Below are 16,439 nucleotides of genomic sequence, written 5' to 3'. Positions count from 1 at the left end.
ACGCCTGGTGACACGTTACATATTTTTTTTTATTTTACTTTTAATTTAAGATAAAATCATGATTGCCTGTTTACTTCAGCATGTTCAGGTGTAGATAGGTATCAAGGAGCACATCGTGAGTGAGTTAATCCTTGAAGGTTTCTGTAGTGGTGTTTTAGTTATGTCGGAGGTTCCAGTCTTTAATGGTTTGAAGCTTGAGGCAGTCGTTTGGGGATTTAATTTGTCTGTAAATTATAGCTATCATCTGCGAAGAGTCTGATGTTGCTATGCTGGATGTATTCTTGAAGGTCATTTATGTAAATAGGGAAACGTATAGGTCCTAGCACTGTACCCTGTGGGAATACCGATATGACTGGTATTTTTGAAGATGGCAAAGTCATGTTTTCTTAAAGTACTGTTCGAGTTCTGTTTAAAAGAAAGTATTCTATCCAGTTTAGCATTTGTTCTGATATGCCAAAGTATTTAATTTTGTATATTAATCTTTTGTGTGGTACCCAGTTGTCAAAAGCTTTAGTAAAATCCATGATTATGAGATTTGTTTGTATGTTCTTCTCATTGTTTTGTGATAGTTCATGAATCAGAGAGATAACTTGGACTCACATGATCGCTTTGCCCTAAATCTATGTTGTACTGAATTCATAAAGTGTGTTATTGATTTCTAGATGATGCATCATGCTGCTCGCAAGACTATGTTCAAGTAATTTGCAAGCTATGCATGTTCAGGATATAGGTCTGTAGTTACCTGGGCTATGTTTATCCCCTTTTTTTAATACAGGTGTGACGCAGTTTGCGTGGTTCCAGTCAGATGGTACTTTGCCTGTTTATACTGAATGACCCCTCCCCCATTCCAGACCCTCACTCACGGAGGTGACAAAGGAAAAGATCCTCCTGAATTGCAGCAATCAGTCAATATTCATTGGCATGTGAATCAATGGTTCCGTTTGACTTATCTTTTTATAATACTGATTAATACATAATAATATAATAATTCATAATAATAATTTATATAATATAGACATTTATGTATAAAGCATTGACAGTTTGTCAAAATCTTTTTAAGATAACTCGGATTAGTTTTAAGACAAATCACACTTGTTTAAAAGACGAATCGAAACAATGAAACGGTGGGCCGGGTCGTACTACCGTGACGTACCAGTGGCGGATCCAGGGGGGTCCTCTTTTTTTTGGCCGATCAATGCATTTGAATGGGATCATATAGTTGGAACACCCCCCCCCCCTTTTTTACTCTGGATTGGGACCCTCCCCCTTTTTAAAATGGCTGGATCCGCCACTGCGTACCCCCTCCCCCTGAATCAACCACTCAGAAATGTTCTTAAATGGACCCAATCAGTGTTTTCCATTGCTCCTAGTTGTTTTCGAAAAGAATTGCCTTTAAATCGGTCCAATCAGTGTTTCAAACTGGTCCGATTTGTCTGTCAACCTAATCCGAGTTTCTTTAAAACTGGTCCGAGTTTTCTTGGTCCGACTTGTCCTAATACCGTTATTCAGTGTCTCGATTTGACAAAAACTTCCTGCTCTTCTCGGAATTTAAACTGCTATCGACAGACTGCAAACAATTCTTTTTCACCAAGAAGACGTCATTTCAATGGCTTTAAAGGGTAAGTTTTTAATATTTCTGTTATATCTGACTCGGGTGAAGAAATGACACATTCATTTTAGGTGATTTTAAAAATATTCTTGAGTTTGAACACAGTTTGACATATTTCCGGGTTTCCATATCTCTCCTTCTTTGTATTAATGTTCGGAACAATGACTGAGAAGATAATTTCAATTGAACATTTAACTGAGTAATTTTATTTTCTTCAAGGTAAAAATATTTGTGAAACTAAATTTGAAAGTTAGAAGACAGTAAAACATTGAACTGTTCAATAGTTTTTAGACACTAGGCGGCGCTGCTGTTTGTCCACTTTTTTGTAAACAAGTATTTTTTTTTATAAAAAGCTTGTCTGAACACTTGTTTCTATCCATGGGAAGAACCACTATCAACGTATGCAGGGCCGTACTACATTGAGGCAAATGAGGCAAATGCCTCATGTAAAAAATGAAAAAAAAAAAAAAAAAAAAAAATGAAACAAAATGGGGTTACACTAAAGACCTGAAAGTGGACCTGAAAAGACCTGAAAGAATACGACTAAAATTATTCAAATTGCATAACTTGTTTTATTATTGGATTGAATTTCTTCAAGTTGGAATTTTATTAATTGTAAATGTCCATTTTTCATTATAATTTAAATGTTTTAAATAAAAAACAAATTTTTGATGCCAAAAGTTGGACTTAAACGGAGAAAAGAAAAGACCTGAAGGGACCTGAAATCTATGGTCGGACTAATTCTAACTTCAATAACTTTTTTAATATTCAATGGTTATCTTTCAACTTTAGATTTTGTGAAACTTAAAGTTCAGTATAATGATAAAATAAAAATAAAATTATAAGAAAAATATCGTTGGGGTGTGAAAACTCGGACCTAAACGGAAAATTTAATAACAAAAAAAAAAATTGCTTGAAAAGACTGCGGTCAGATTTATTCAAGATCTTTAACTGTTTTCAATCAATCTCCTTGAAATATGAATTTTGTTATAGAAAAGGTATAATATGTCATTAAAATGATAAATAATTTTTTCGAAAATATAATGGTTGCATGAGTTACAAAATTCGGACCTTGTCGGGGAAATAAAAGACATGAATGGATCATAGGGGTAGATGTATTTAAACTCGCATTGTTTTTTCTATTTGTTTTTACTTTAGACAAAAGTCAGTCTATTGAAGAGAACGAATGACTCTATATTTATACAGTCAGGGGACTTACTGAAATAAGTGATTTTTAAATCACTTATTTGAGTATCAAATTTGAGGTTTGTCACAAATTGGGATTTTGTAGTTTTTTCAAAATTTTAAACACATAGGTTTAAATAATATCTTTTAATTAGTAAAATTAATAAATATGAACTTTTTGCTTCTTTCAAGTAGCAAGGTTTATGCCTTTGATGCTATCATTCAGCTGAAAATTCTATTTTAGTTGAAAAAATGCTATAATAATAGCTTTACATAATGAACTGATACTTTCTTAAAAGATTTTTCACAGCAGTGGGAGTATTTTTCCTGTGAAGTTCAAGGTTTCATCTTTCAGATTATGTAATAAAATTCTGCTGTTCGGGATAAAAATTTCACTGTTCGGGGGGTGTTGAAATTAGTTGGGGTTATTTAAAGAATGATACTTAAAGAAGTGATTTTTGGGAAGGAAATTTAAAGGTCTGATACTTAAACAAGTGATTTTTATGTTATTATCCTGGAATCAGTACAAGGTCGTCACCTGAAATGACCTGGTCATCCTAGACAACACAGATGTTGGTTCTGATAAGTTTAGAAACATAATTAGTCCCTGGATCATTAGTATTCTATATTTAAAGCTACAATAAAATTAAATCACTTCTTCTAGTGATTGATTTGTACTACTTAAATAGGTGATTATTAAAGAAAGACAACTCTAACTTCCAACCATTATGGAAATAATGTTACTTGAATCAGTGATTTAGAAAATCACTTGTTTAAGTAAGTCCCCTGACTGTTATACAAGAACATATTTGGATACAAAATACCTTGTTGATGATGAATCTTGGTCTGACATCATAAAGAAAAAAAAAGATTGCCCGTTGAAATTATTCAAACTAATTCAATTAACTTGCTTAAACTGCATTAAAATATATTAAAGCAGGTCTTACACTTTTTTATTTATAAAATGAAAATAATAGTGTTGCCTCCCCATAAGGGAGCTACCATTTGATTTTTATGGGGGGGCTAGGATGAAAAATTGTGTCCTGCCTTTTTATTTTTCAGTCTATTCGGTCCTGCCTTTTTTTCTTAGCTTATCCTGACTTTTTTACAACAATTGTCATCCTGCCTTTTTTTTTTGCCAAGTTACTCATCCTGCCTTTTTTTTTTACTCAAAATCCTGTCCTGCTTTTTTTTCAAATTTCATCCTAGCCCATGTTTAATTACACGAACGTGTGCCGGTTGTAATTCACACCTTTTGTAGACTAGACAGTAATTGGATCATTAGTCTAAATAAACTATTCACTTTAATCTTTTAATTGGATTATCACTATATCTATAGATCTTGTTACACGAACATAATGGCAGCAGTCCTTTTGCGCCAATTACTGTTTTTTTTTTCCAGGGGTATCATTTGCGCCAAATCTTGTTTTCCAAATGCATCAATTGCGCACCCCAACGATATTTTTCATATAATTTTATTTTTATTTTATCATTATACTGAACTTTTTGTTTCACAAAATCAAAAGTTGAAAAATATCCAACCATAGATTTTCAGGTCCCTTCTTTCTCCCTTCAGGTCCAACTTTTGGCATCAAACATTTGTTTTTAATTTAAAACATTTAAATTTTACTGAAATATGGACATTTACAATTAATAAAATCCCAACTTGAAGAAATTCCATCCCATAATAAAAAAGTTAGATTGCAATTTGAATAATTTTAGTCGTATATTTTCAGGTCTTTTCAGGTCCACTTTCAGGTCTTTAGTGTAACCCAACAAAATGTTGTTTTCATATATCTAATTGTTTTCACAGAAAGTGTCTTGCAAGAAGCAAGTTCTCCTCACTCTCTGGTGTATCCCCTGGATGTTTTTCATTATCCAATTTCAGTAGTTTTGATACCTCATGTTGACTTGAACAACAAAATGATTTGACCGCATTGACCAAAACTGACCATACATGTATGTGCACTTTAATTTGTTAATCTATATACCATGTATATATACATGCATAGTAAATCAGCCATATTTTTGTGTTAGATTCAATGTACAATACAATGGACAGCAATATTTTAATACAATAACAAAAAAATTTTGTTCGCATAAATATAGGGTGCCAGCATGTCCTCCTTTTATTCAAAATATTGATACATAACAAAATTTCAGTAGTTTTGATACCTCATCATTTGCTCATGCTGACTTGTACAACAAAATTATTTGACCGCATTGACCAATATCACATGATTCGGGTATACAACAACGAAGTATTCTTATCACATGATTGGGGTATAAAACAACGTAGTATTCTTATCACATGGTTGGGGTATAAAACAACGTAGTATTCTTATCACATGATTGGGGTATAAAACAACGTAGTATTCTTATCACATGATTGAGGTGTAAAACAACGTAGTATTCTTATCACATGATTGGGGTATAAAACAACGTAGTATTCTTATCACATGATTGGGGTATAAAACAACGTAGTATTCTTATCACATAATTGGAGTATAAAGCAAAGTAGTATTCTTATAAGTTATCACATGATTGAATTGGGGTTAAAAAAAACGTAGTATTCTTATATTATTTTGAGTTCATATGTTCAAAAAACATGAAGGCTAAGTTTGCATATATTCATATACAATGTACATGTATGTACAATTACAGTTTTCCATCAAGGGGTTCGATCATGCATATAATGCGGGGTTCACACATTGCCGATTATTGCTCCCGTTTGAGATCAGACAGCGATACGACACGAAAAGTGAAAAAGTCGGATTAGTATCCTCAATTATCTGGAATGTCCTATTATTGTCTGAACGCAGTCGTTTTAGTTCGTAACAGATTCCTACTGTTCGGGAAGGGTCCGAATAGTTCGGCAAAGCACCCAGACAGTTAGGTGCGTCCCGTAACATTCGGGGAAACTCAGCCGATTTTTTATAGTCGGATTACAATCGTGCCTATGTCGTGACAGATTCTGCTGTATCGGATCGAATTCCTAACAATGTTCTGTGTATTCGGGACGGTGTCCTGTGGAACGGGATTGATCTGGAGAAGTCCCGACAATAACAGAATACAATACGACTGAGACCAGACAAAGCCGTTTGCAATGCGATAGAGCGGATCGTGATAGGATTACGTTCCGACAGTACCTGATCATCCCGATTATGCCGACAGTTTTCGAACGGATAACTTCCGTCAGCGTCGGTTCACTGTCTTGTCACTATCTGATCTCTGTCGGATTACATTCGGTAGAATCGGGACGCAGTCGTGACAGACTCGGTCGAATTTTACCTGGCGAAAGATACAAATCGAATTTCCATCCACGATTCACAGGATCTTGATCAGACTTTTGACAAATTTTAATCGGGAATGGTCCTGTCAAGGACGGCAGTAAAAATCGTGGATGTGTGACCCTAGCTTTAAGGGCATACGATAGTTTTGATCCCGTATTTACAGTTCGATGAAATTTCCATATAGGCTATTTTCTGCCTGATTAAATCAAATATGTAATAAAAAATATACCTTCATGTGCTACTTTTTGAGTAAAATGATATAAAAATTTTGTATATTTGCTTAAAATTCGGATTTGTGGCCGTATTTTTCCTTTCGAAATAAATTCATAACTTTTTTTTTTTAAAAGATAAACACAAATTTTTTTTTGTTAAATAATTTGTAATTTCTGTATTTTATAAGTATCCTAAGAAAATATATATGGATTTTTTTTTTCAGAAATAACTCATATTTATCAAATTGTTATGAATTGAGAAAAAAACGTCATTTTTGCTGTACAAATGTTTATTTATCAAAATTAATAAAATTGCACTATTTACAGTTTTATAAAATTTGGTCCTTATAATCTCCCTGCAAAATGAAACAAAATGCCGTTTTAAAAAATAGAGGTCCATGCACTCGTTTTCAAATTAAATCCAATCCCCCCACCCCCCGATCCGCCACTGTTGCTGTAAAGTAAATTTTGCAGGTTTTTGGCTATAATCTTTAATCTTGAATATTATTGAAGATAAATATAAAAATGTTCAGCAATGTAAGATCTACAAAAAAGTTATGTGACCAAAATTGTCAATTGACCCCTCAAGACAATGCAAGAAGTTAATGCCTTTTATAGACAATTTTACACTATTCGTTCATCATAAAATCATGAAAATTGAGAATGGAAATGGGGAATATGTCAAAGAGACAACAACCGGACCAAAGAGCAGATAACAGCCAAAGGCCACCAATGTTTGCCAACATTTAAAAAACCTCTCCTCTGAAACTACTGGGCGTAATACTTCTTATTAAACTTTCACTGAATGTTCCTTACGGTCTAGCCATAATCAGATGTGCATTTTGTGTTTCACATGAAGTCAAAAATGAGTATCATGAGTATCACGGGACACCTCAGGAAAAAACTCTTTTAATATTTTGGTTCAAAAATGGTTTAAATTATGAAAAATAGCCATCATTAGACTAACACTGGAAGCATTTATATAATTACAAATGTACATGCAGCTTTTTGAAGAAATATTTAATATTTTTATTAAACATTTTTTGTTAAATAAATTGTGTTTAAAAACTGTCTAATTTTTTTCGAGCTTGCAACTATTGTTGCAGAAAGCTCGACATAGGGATAGTGATCCGGCGGCGGCGGTGTTAGCTCACTTCATAAAAGCTAAATATATTAGAAGGTGGAAGACCTGGATGCTTCATATTTTGTATATAGATGCCTCATGTTACGAAGTTTCCGTCAGTCACATGTCCATTGTCCTTGACCTCATTTTCATGGTTCAGTGACCACTTGAAAAAAAAGTTCAGATTTTTATACGACCACAAAAATTTTAATTTTTCGTCGTATATTGCTATCACGTTGGCGTCGTCGTCTGCGTCATCGTCGTCGTCCGAATACTTTTAGTTTTCGCACTCTAACTTTAGTAAAAGTGAATAGAAATCTATTAAATTTTTTACACAAGGTTTATGACCACAAAAGGAAGGTTGGGATTGATTTTGGGAGTTTTGATCCCAACATTTTAGGAACTAGGGGCCAAAAAAGGGCCCAAATAAGCATTATATTCTTGGTTTTCGCACAATAACTTTAGTTTAAATAAATAGAAATCAATGAAATTTAAACACAAGGTTTATGACCACAAAAGGAAGGCTGGTATTGATTTTGGAAGTTGAGGTCTGAACAGTTTAGGAATTAGGGACCAAAAAGGGGCCCAAGTAAGCATTATTCTTGGTTTTCGCACCATAACTTTAGTTTAAGTAAATAGAAATCTATGAAATTTAAACACAAGAATTTTGACCACTAAAGGAAGGTTTGGTTTGATTTTCGGAGTTTTGGTCCCAACAGTTTAGGAATAAGGGCCCCAAAGGGTCCAAAATTGAACTTAGTTTGATTTCATCAAAAATTGAATAATTGGGGTTCTTTGATATGCCGAATCTAACTGTGTATGTAGATTCTTAATTTTTGGTCCCGTTTTCAAATTGGTCTACATTAAGGTCCAAAGGGTCCAAAATTAAACTTAGGCCACGGTTTTTTAATTTGTTGGTTTACGGATTTTCTCCATGAAAAAGTCGGGTCGGTCGGTCGGGAAAAAAATAAAAAAAATATCTTTCAAGACAGAACACTGATATGTAAAATAAATATATATTTCACCTTTCTATAATAATATGTTTGTTATCCTATTTTGTCATCATTTCTTAAATTTAGGTTTAATGAAATATTATTGCTCAGTTGTAATAAAAATTGCATGACATTGCCTAATAATTTCCCGTAAAAAAGGGGGTGCACAGACAAAGACGTAATTAAATTTCATAAAGGAAGACAAATTCACATAGCTCTTAATCAATTCCAGAAAACTTGGTGAATAATGATCTTCAAGAACGAAAACTGATAAAGAAATAAATGTAAAAGCGTGGTAAGAAAATAATTTTCAACACACGCGTCAAAAACGTAATAGACTCGTCCACTGGAAAAAATGAGAATATCGGGTTAATCTGTTGTCACGCATTCCCGTTTTTATCCAAATGGACGAATTTTTTTTATTATCTATGAAACAGGAAAATTTAAAATGATCTGTTAATATTCAGTACTTTAACTTGATGTCCTGAACTTCCACCTGTCCACATTTGGACAAGTCTATTTCTATGAGAAGATGCATCTTACGGACTGTTGACAAAGAAGAGAAACGAACTTATTGTGTAATTGGTTTTAAACACTGGTTTCGTTCCACAAAAATATTTGTTTAAACGACATGTCTGACGAGTGATTAATGCATTTCATTTTATAAAAAAAGGATAATTTTTTTATTTTTCAGGGATAATGCATTTGTTAGGGTCGGCGGGAATGAAAAAGCATGAAAAGTCAATTTTATTTTTATTCTGGAAATCGGCAAAATCAGGTCGGCGGATCCGTAAACCAACAAATTAAAAAATCCTGGCCTTAGTTTGATTTTGACAAAAATTGAATCCTTGGGGTTCTTTGATATGCTGAATCTAAAAATGTACTTAGATTTTTTATTATTGGCCCAGTTTTCAAGTTGGTCCAAATCGGGTCCAAATTAAACTTTGTTTGATTTCATCAAAAATTGAATAATTGGGGTTCTTTGATATGCCAAATCTTACTGTGTATGTAGATTCTTAATTTTTAGTCCTGTTTTCAAATTGGTCTACATTAAAGTCCAAAGGGTCCATAATTAAACTAAGTTTGATTTTAACAAAAATTGAATTCTTGCATGAGCTTTTTTGATATGCTGAATCTTAACATGTACTTGGATTTTTGATTATGGGCGCAGTTTTCAAGTTGGTTCAAATCAGGATCCAAAATTATGATATTAGGTATTGTGCAATAGCAAGAAATTTTCAATTGCACAGTATTCAGCAATAGCAAGAAATCTTCAATTGCACAGTATTCAGCAATAGCAAGAAATCTTCAATTGCACAGTATTGTGCAACATGTGCAATATCAAGAAATTTTCAATTGCACAGTATTGCGCAATAGCAAGAAATCTTCAATTGCACAGTATTGTGCAATAGCAAATATTTTCAATTGCACAGTATTGCGCAATAGCAATTAATATCTAATTGCACAATATTGTGCAAAAGCAAGAAATTTTCAATTGATTGGAGTTATCTTTCTTTGTCCAGAATAGTAGTTGAATCAACTTAAATCATTGTTTTATACAATATACAATGTATATTCACGTTTACTACCAACTGATAAATTAAAACAATCTTTACCATTCAGTGATAACAAGCACCTTTTGTTACATTTTAATATTTTATGATGTATTTAAATGAGTAGTTATTGTTGCAAACTCCATTAGAAATTTGAATTGAGATCAGTTTTGGAAAAAGGGAAAGGGGGGGGGTGTGATAAAAAAATGAGGGAGGGTTAAATTTTTCTCATTTCAGATTTCATAAATAAAAAGAAAATTTCTTCAAACATTTTTTTGAGAGGATTAATATTCAACAGCATAGTTAATTGCTCAAAGGAAAAAAAAGTATTTTAAGTTCATCAGACCACATTCATTCTGTGTTAGAAACCTATGCTGTGTCAACTATTTAATCACAATCCAAATTTAGAGCTGAATCCAGCTTGAATGTTGTGTCCATACTTGACCCAACCGTTCAGGGTTCAACCTCTGCGGTCGTATAAAGCTGCGCCCTGTGGAGCATGTGGTTTGTAATGTTAAATTCTCTCTTACTGTAAGTAATAGGATAACTATATTTAGTATGTGCGTACCTTGCAAGGTCCTCATGACTGGCAGACAGTTTTCACTTGACCTCGACCTCATTTCATGGATCAGTGAACAAGGTTAAGTTAATTGGTGGTCAGGTCCATATCTCAGATACTATAAGCAATAGGTCTAGTATATTTGGTGTATGGAAGGACTGTAAGGTGTACATGTCCAACTGGCAGGTGTCATCTGACCTTGACCTCATTTTCATGGTTCAGTGGTTATAGTTAAGTTTTTGTGTTTTGGTCTGTTTTTCTCATACTTTATGCAATATGTTTTCTATATTTGTTGTATGGAATGATTGTAAGGTGTACATGTCTAGCGGGCAGATGTCATCTAATCTTGACCTCATTTTTGTCGAGCCTGCAACTTTTGTTGCAGAAAGAGTTAATTTAAGCTTGAATAGTGATCCGGCGGCGACGGCGGTAGCTACGGCGGCGGCGGTGTTAGCTCACTTCTTAAAAGCTATATATTTTAGAAGGTGGAAAACCTGGATGCTTCATATTTTGTAAATAGATGCCTCATGTTACGAAGTTTCCGTCAGTCACATGTCCATTGTCCTTGACCTAATTTTCATGGTTCAGTGACCACTTGAAAAAAAAGTTCAGATTTTTTTGTAATGATAAATTCTCTCTTACTGTAAGTAATAGGATAACTATATTTACAATGTAGTATGTACGTACCTTGCAAGGTCCTCGTGCCCGGCAGACAGTTTTCACTTGACCTCAACCTCATTTCATGGATCAGTGAACAAGGTTAAGTTTTGGTGGTCGTCCATATCGCAGATACTATAAGCAATAGGTCTAGTATATTTGGTGTATGGAAGGACTGTAAGATGTACATGTCCAACTGGCAGGTGTCATCTGACCTTGACCTCATTTTCATGGTTCAGTGGTTATAGTTAAGTTTTTGTGTTTTGGTCTGTTTTTCTCATACTTTATGCAATAGGTTTACTATATTTGTTGTATGGAATGATTGTAAGGTGTACATGTCTAGCGGGCAGATGTCATCTGATCTTAACCTCATTTTCATGGTTCAGTGGTTATAGTTAAGTTTTTGTGTTTTGGTCTGTTTTTCTCATATATCTGTATATACTTTATGCAATAGGTTTACTATATATTTTGTTGTATGGAATGACTGTAAGTCGTACATATCTAGTGGATAGATGTCATCTGACCTTGACCTCATTTTCATGGTTCAGTGGTCAAAGTTAAGTTTTTGAGTTTTGGTCTTTTTATCTAATACTATATGTCATAGGTCAACTATATTTGGTGTATGGAAATATTTTATGATCTATATGTCAGTGGTGCAGGTTTTATTTGACCTTGACCTGGTTTTCACGGTTCAATGCTCAGTGTTAAGTTTTTGTGTTTTGGTCTTTTTTCTTAATATAAACTATACATGCTATAAGCAATAGGTCAACTATATTTGTTGAATGGAAGCATTGTTAGCTGTACATGTCTGCCTGGCATATGGTTCAACTGACCTTGACCTCATTTTCATGGTTCATGTTAAGTTTATGTGACAGTCGTAATAAAGCTTTATATTTAGGAGTATCAACATAATATCAATGATTAGTAAAGAAGGCGAGACATTTCAGTGTGTGCACTCTTGTTATTTTCATGGTTCAGTGGTCATGGTGGTTATACATGTAGTTAAGTTTTTGTGTTTTGGTCTGTTTTTCTCATACTTTATGCAATATGTTTACTATATTTGTTGTATGGAATGATTGTAAGATGTACATGTCTAGCAGGCAGATGTTATCACCCCATTGGCCATCCCGTACCAATTCAACTGGCTTCGCTCCGAGGGAGGTACTGCTTCCATTGAGGTAGTAAAGGGTGAAGTGTATGATTGCCGCAATTTTGGGAATTTACAAAGAAAAGCCTGATCCACGGACATTTTATTATCAAAGTTAATTTTTATGAACATATCTACCAAGATTTACAATTCCCAAAATTGCGGCAATCATACACTTCACCCTTTACTACCTCAATGGAAGCAGTACCTCCCTCGGAGCGAAGCCAGTTGAATTGGTACGGGATGGCCAATGGGGTGTTGTCCTATTTGGAAATGAACTGACATTTTATAAACCACTATGAGGACCTCTACACAGACGTGCAAGAATAGCAGCTAACCACAACGTTAATCACTTTATTGACTAACTTTCACTTTTAACTATACTAGATTCTTATTTTAATTTCACTTTCACTTTCTATTTATATATGAACCTCAATCACAGTGACTACGGAACATACCAGTCAAGATAAACATTTGTTTTTATTTCTATTTTTAACTTTTATTCTTGCTACATTATGAACACTATTTTACATTTTTACTTTCACTTTTATTCTTTTACGTCATAATTAATACAACCGCATTATATACACTTTATGAACATGTAAACTCTGTAATATTGTCCTGATGATGCCGCATTAGCGGCGAAACATGTCGACTCAATAAAACTATCACCTTGCGGTAACCCAGATGTTGTTGTCTCTACATATTATATTTCCATGAGGTTTTAAGACAACCGCAGCATACTTCGGTATCCATCTTGGTTACTCTACCAGCTTTTCCGTTAGAAGGTGTTGGTTCACTGGTCACAAATTATTTATTTTTCTGTGAACCCCTGCATCCGCACACGATCCACCTTAGCCGTCCTGCGTTGTAGTTACAACCGTCAGCCTCATGTCTACCGACCAGTTCCATTCTACCACCAACCTCACTGAAGAAACAGCCCATACCTCGAAGAAAAGAAAAACCCGCGACGAAGATATGGAAGATAATACAACCGCACCCGCAACCGCAACCGCTCCTACTACGATAACCATCCAAGAGAAAAACTTAGCCCACTTTAGAACCTTACGGAAATTGAACATTAAATTCATCCGCAGCATACCTAAGTACACAAAGTCAAAGTAATCCGAAATACCAGGCATTTTACTTTAAGAAAAAGGGAAGGAACCAGAACCAGGATGAACCACATAAACCACAAACTTAATTTACAAAGAAAAGCCTGATCCACGGACATTTTATTATCAAAGTTAATTTTTATGAACATATCTACCAAGATTTACAATTCCCAAAATTGCGGCAATCATACACTTCACCCTTTACTACCTCAATGGAAGCAGTACCTCCCTCGGAGCGAAGCCAGTTGAATTGGTACGGGATGGCCAATGGGGTGTTGTCCTATTTGGAAATGAACTGACATTTTATAAACCACTATGAGGACCTCTACACAGACGTGCAAGAATAGCAGCTAACCACAACGTTAATCACTTTATTGACTAACTTTCACTTTTAACTATACTAGATTCTTATTTTAATTTCACTTTCACTTTCTATTTATATATGAACCTCAATCACAGTGACTACGGAACATACCAGTCAAGATAAACATTTGTTTTTATTTCTATTTTTAACTTTTATTCTTGCTACATTATGAACACTATTTTACATTTTTACTTTCACTTTTATTCTTTTACGTCATAATTAATACAACCGCATTATATACACTTTATGAACATGTAAACTCTGTAATATTGTCCTGATGATGCCGCATTAGCGGCGAAACATGTCGACTCAATAAAACTATCACCTTGCGGTAACCCAGATGTTGTTGTCTCTACATATTATATTTCCATGAGGTTTTAAGACAACCGCAGCATACTTCGGTATCCATCTTGGTTACTCTACCAGCTTTTCCGTTAGAAGGTGTTGGTTCACTGGTCACAAAATAGTTCTATTTAAGTTCGTTTTGTGCCTTTGTGATGTCATTTACCAGATATTTAACATGTTTAAAGGAGATATATTCTATTTCTATTAACGTTCGTTTTGTGCCTTTGTGAGGTCATTTACCAGATAAAGGGGATCGCCTGTATTCTAGTTCTATTAAAGTTTATTTTGTGCCTTTGTGATGTCATTTACCAGATAGAAGGGGATCGCCTGTATTCTAGTTCTATTAAAGTTCATCAAGCATCTGTAATCGTCATTATGCAGGATTAACTAGAAATAATATTTGTTCCTTAAGTACCTGATTACAATTCCCATACAACAACAGTGCTGATTATCATTTATAAGAATTTAATTTGCTGAATAATATGTGCAATCCGTAGCATTATCATTTTTTCAACCAATCGCTCAACATAGGAATGGAAGAAATATCAAATAAAAATGATTTTCTTATAGTTGTGACCTGTTATCTATTTAAGAAATATATCTTATCACACTGCAAGGAGTAAGATACGAAAAACGTAATACAAAAACTGATTTAATTTGATTGGCTTATCCAGCATCATATGACGATATCTATTATTTTTACATGATTTAAATTTGATGTTAACGTTTATTTACAGATTGTTATTGACCTGTGGCAGCTGGTATTAACGCCATGATGACACCCTTTGAAATAAGCTGAAGTTAGAAATGGAGTTTTATGAAGGATAATTTGTAGTTGTTAACAGTTTCAGGACTAGAACCAACAGACTTCTGTTTGGGACTTTGGGTATTTAATCATACTCGGTATATATATATATTTCTGATGTATAGGTGTAAGTGTCTCTTTTTGAACATTCACTACATCAAGTGTTTTTATAAGTAATATATAAAATCTTATTAGCTTTGATGGCATGAGCCAAAGAATAAAAACATTGTCATTGCAACAGCTAAACAGACATTATTTCCGGTGATCAAACTTGCTAAAGGGGAGATAATCAAATTAACTTTCATCAATATACTGTCCATTTACTGTCTGTGTGCCTTGTCAGTGACTAACAGCTAGACAGATATTGTTTCTGGTCTAACATGTTAGAGGGGAGATAATCAAATTAATTTTATTAAGGAATTACTGTAATATTTTTTCTGTCCATGAAGAAATAACATTAAAAATTTGGTGCACACTGAATAACGTGCGTAGCGGGTTATTTAACAGTGTACACCACATTTTTTATGTTATTTCAAATAAACAGAAAAAATATCACAGACATTTCTTATAATTTAATTCTAAATTCAATTTTAAGCCGTAGAAAACCATGAAAAAAGGTTGATGACGTCACGGTCACATGACTAAATTATGTATATGGGCTCATAACAAAATAACATCAGCCAATCAGAAGACGTGTTACATCCAAAATTAAATCATTTCTATATACTGTCCATTTGACCATGTGCCTTGTCTGTGTAACAGTTGGACAGATATTGTTTCTGGTGGTCTAACATGTTCAAGGGGAGATAATCAAATCAACTTACTTCAATATACTGTCTGTATGTCCATGTGCCTTGTCAGTGCAACAGCTGGACAGATATGTTTGTGATGGTCTAACATGTTAAAGGGGAGATAATCAAATTAATTTACTTCTATATACTGTCCTTTTGACCATGTACCTTGTCAGTGTAACAGCTGGACAGATATTGTGTCTGGTGGTCTAAACATGTTAAAGGGGAGATAATCAAATTAACTTACTTCAATATACTGTCTATATGTCCATGTACTTTGTCAGTGAAACAGCTGGACAGATATTGTGTCTGGTGGTCTAACATGTTAAAGGGGAGATAATCAAATCAACTTACTTCAATATACTGTCTATATGTCCATGTACCTTGTTGTTGTAACAACTGGACAGATATTGTTTATGGTAAACTAAAGTTTACATGTTAAAGGGGAGATAATAAAATCAACTGTCTTTAGTAAACTTATGTCGGTATGCCTTGTCAACCCTTTACTTCTTTGCAGATGATGGATACATTAACCTTTACACAGTGGAGAAAAATTATGACCTAAATCAATGGTTAAAATATTAGAATTATAAACTAATATATATATATTTAAAAATGTGTTTTTTTCTTTTTTTGCAGGATATAATGGAAGATTGGGATAAGGTAAGATTTTCTTCTTAAATTTCGAT

The 16,439-nt window shown here is 33.8% G+C and overlaps 1 protein-coding gene and 1 long non-coding RNA gene across 3 annotated transcripts in view; both read left to right on the top strand.

Annotated features, from left to right (window-relative positions):
* Positions 1-16,439, top strand: part of LOC139483478 (uncharacterized) — a 766,788-nt gene that overhangs the window by 684,556 nt on the left and 65,793 nt on the right. The gene's annotated exons all lie outside the window — the stretch shown is intronic.
* LOC139482725 (uncharacterized) lies at positions 1,362-16,419 on the top strand. Of its 2 annotated transcripts, none has more exons than XR_011654932.1 (3): positions 1,362-1,619; positions 14,892-15,057; positions 16,390-16,413. It is a non-coding gene; the product is annotated as an uncharacterized lncRNA (long non-coding RNA). The 2 variants fall into 2 exon arrangements; XR_011654933.1 differs by having other exon boundaries at positions 1,366-1,619; positions 14,892-15,040; positions 16,390-16,419.

This window comes from Mytilus edulis, chromosome 7 (genome assembly GCF_963676685.1).
Source record: "Mytilus edulis chromosome 7, xbMytEdul2.2, whole genome shotgun sequence".
In the NCBI taxonomy this organism is placed as follows: domain Eukaryota; kingdom Metazoa; phylum Mollusca; class Bivalvia; order Mytilida; family Mytilidae; genus Mytilus; species Mytilus edulis.
The sequence above is the reverse complement of the archived record's forward strand: the minus strand, read 5'-3'. Positions and strand labels throughout refer to the sequence as shown.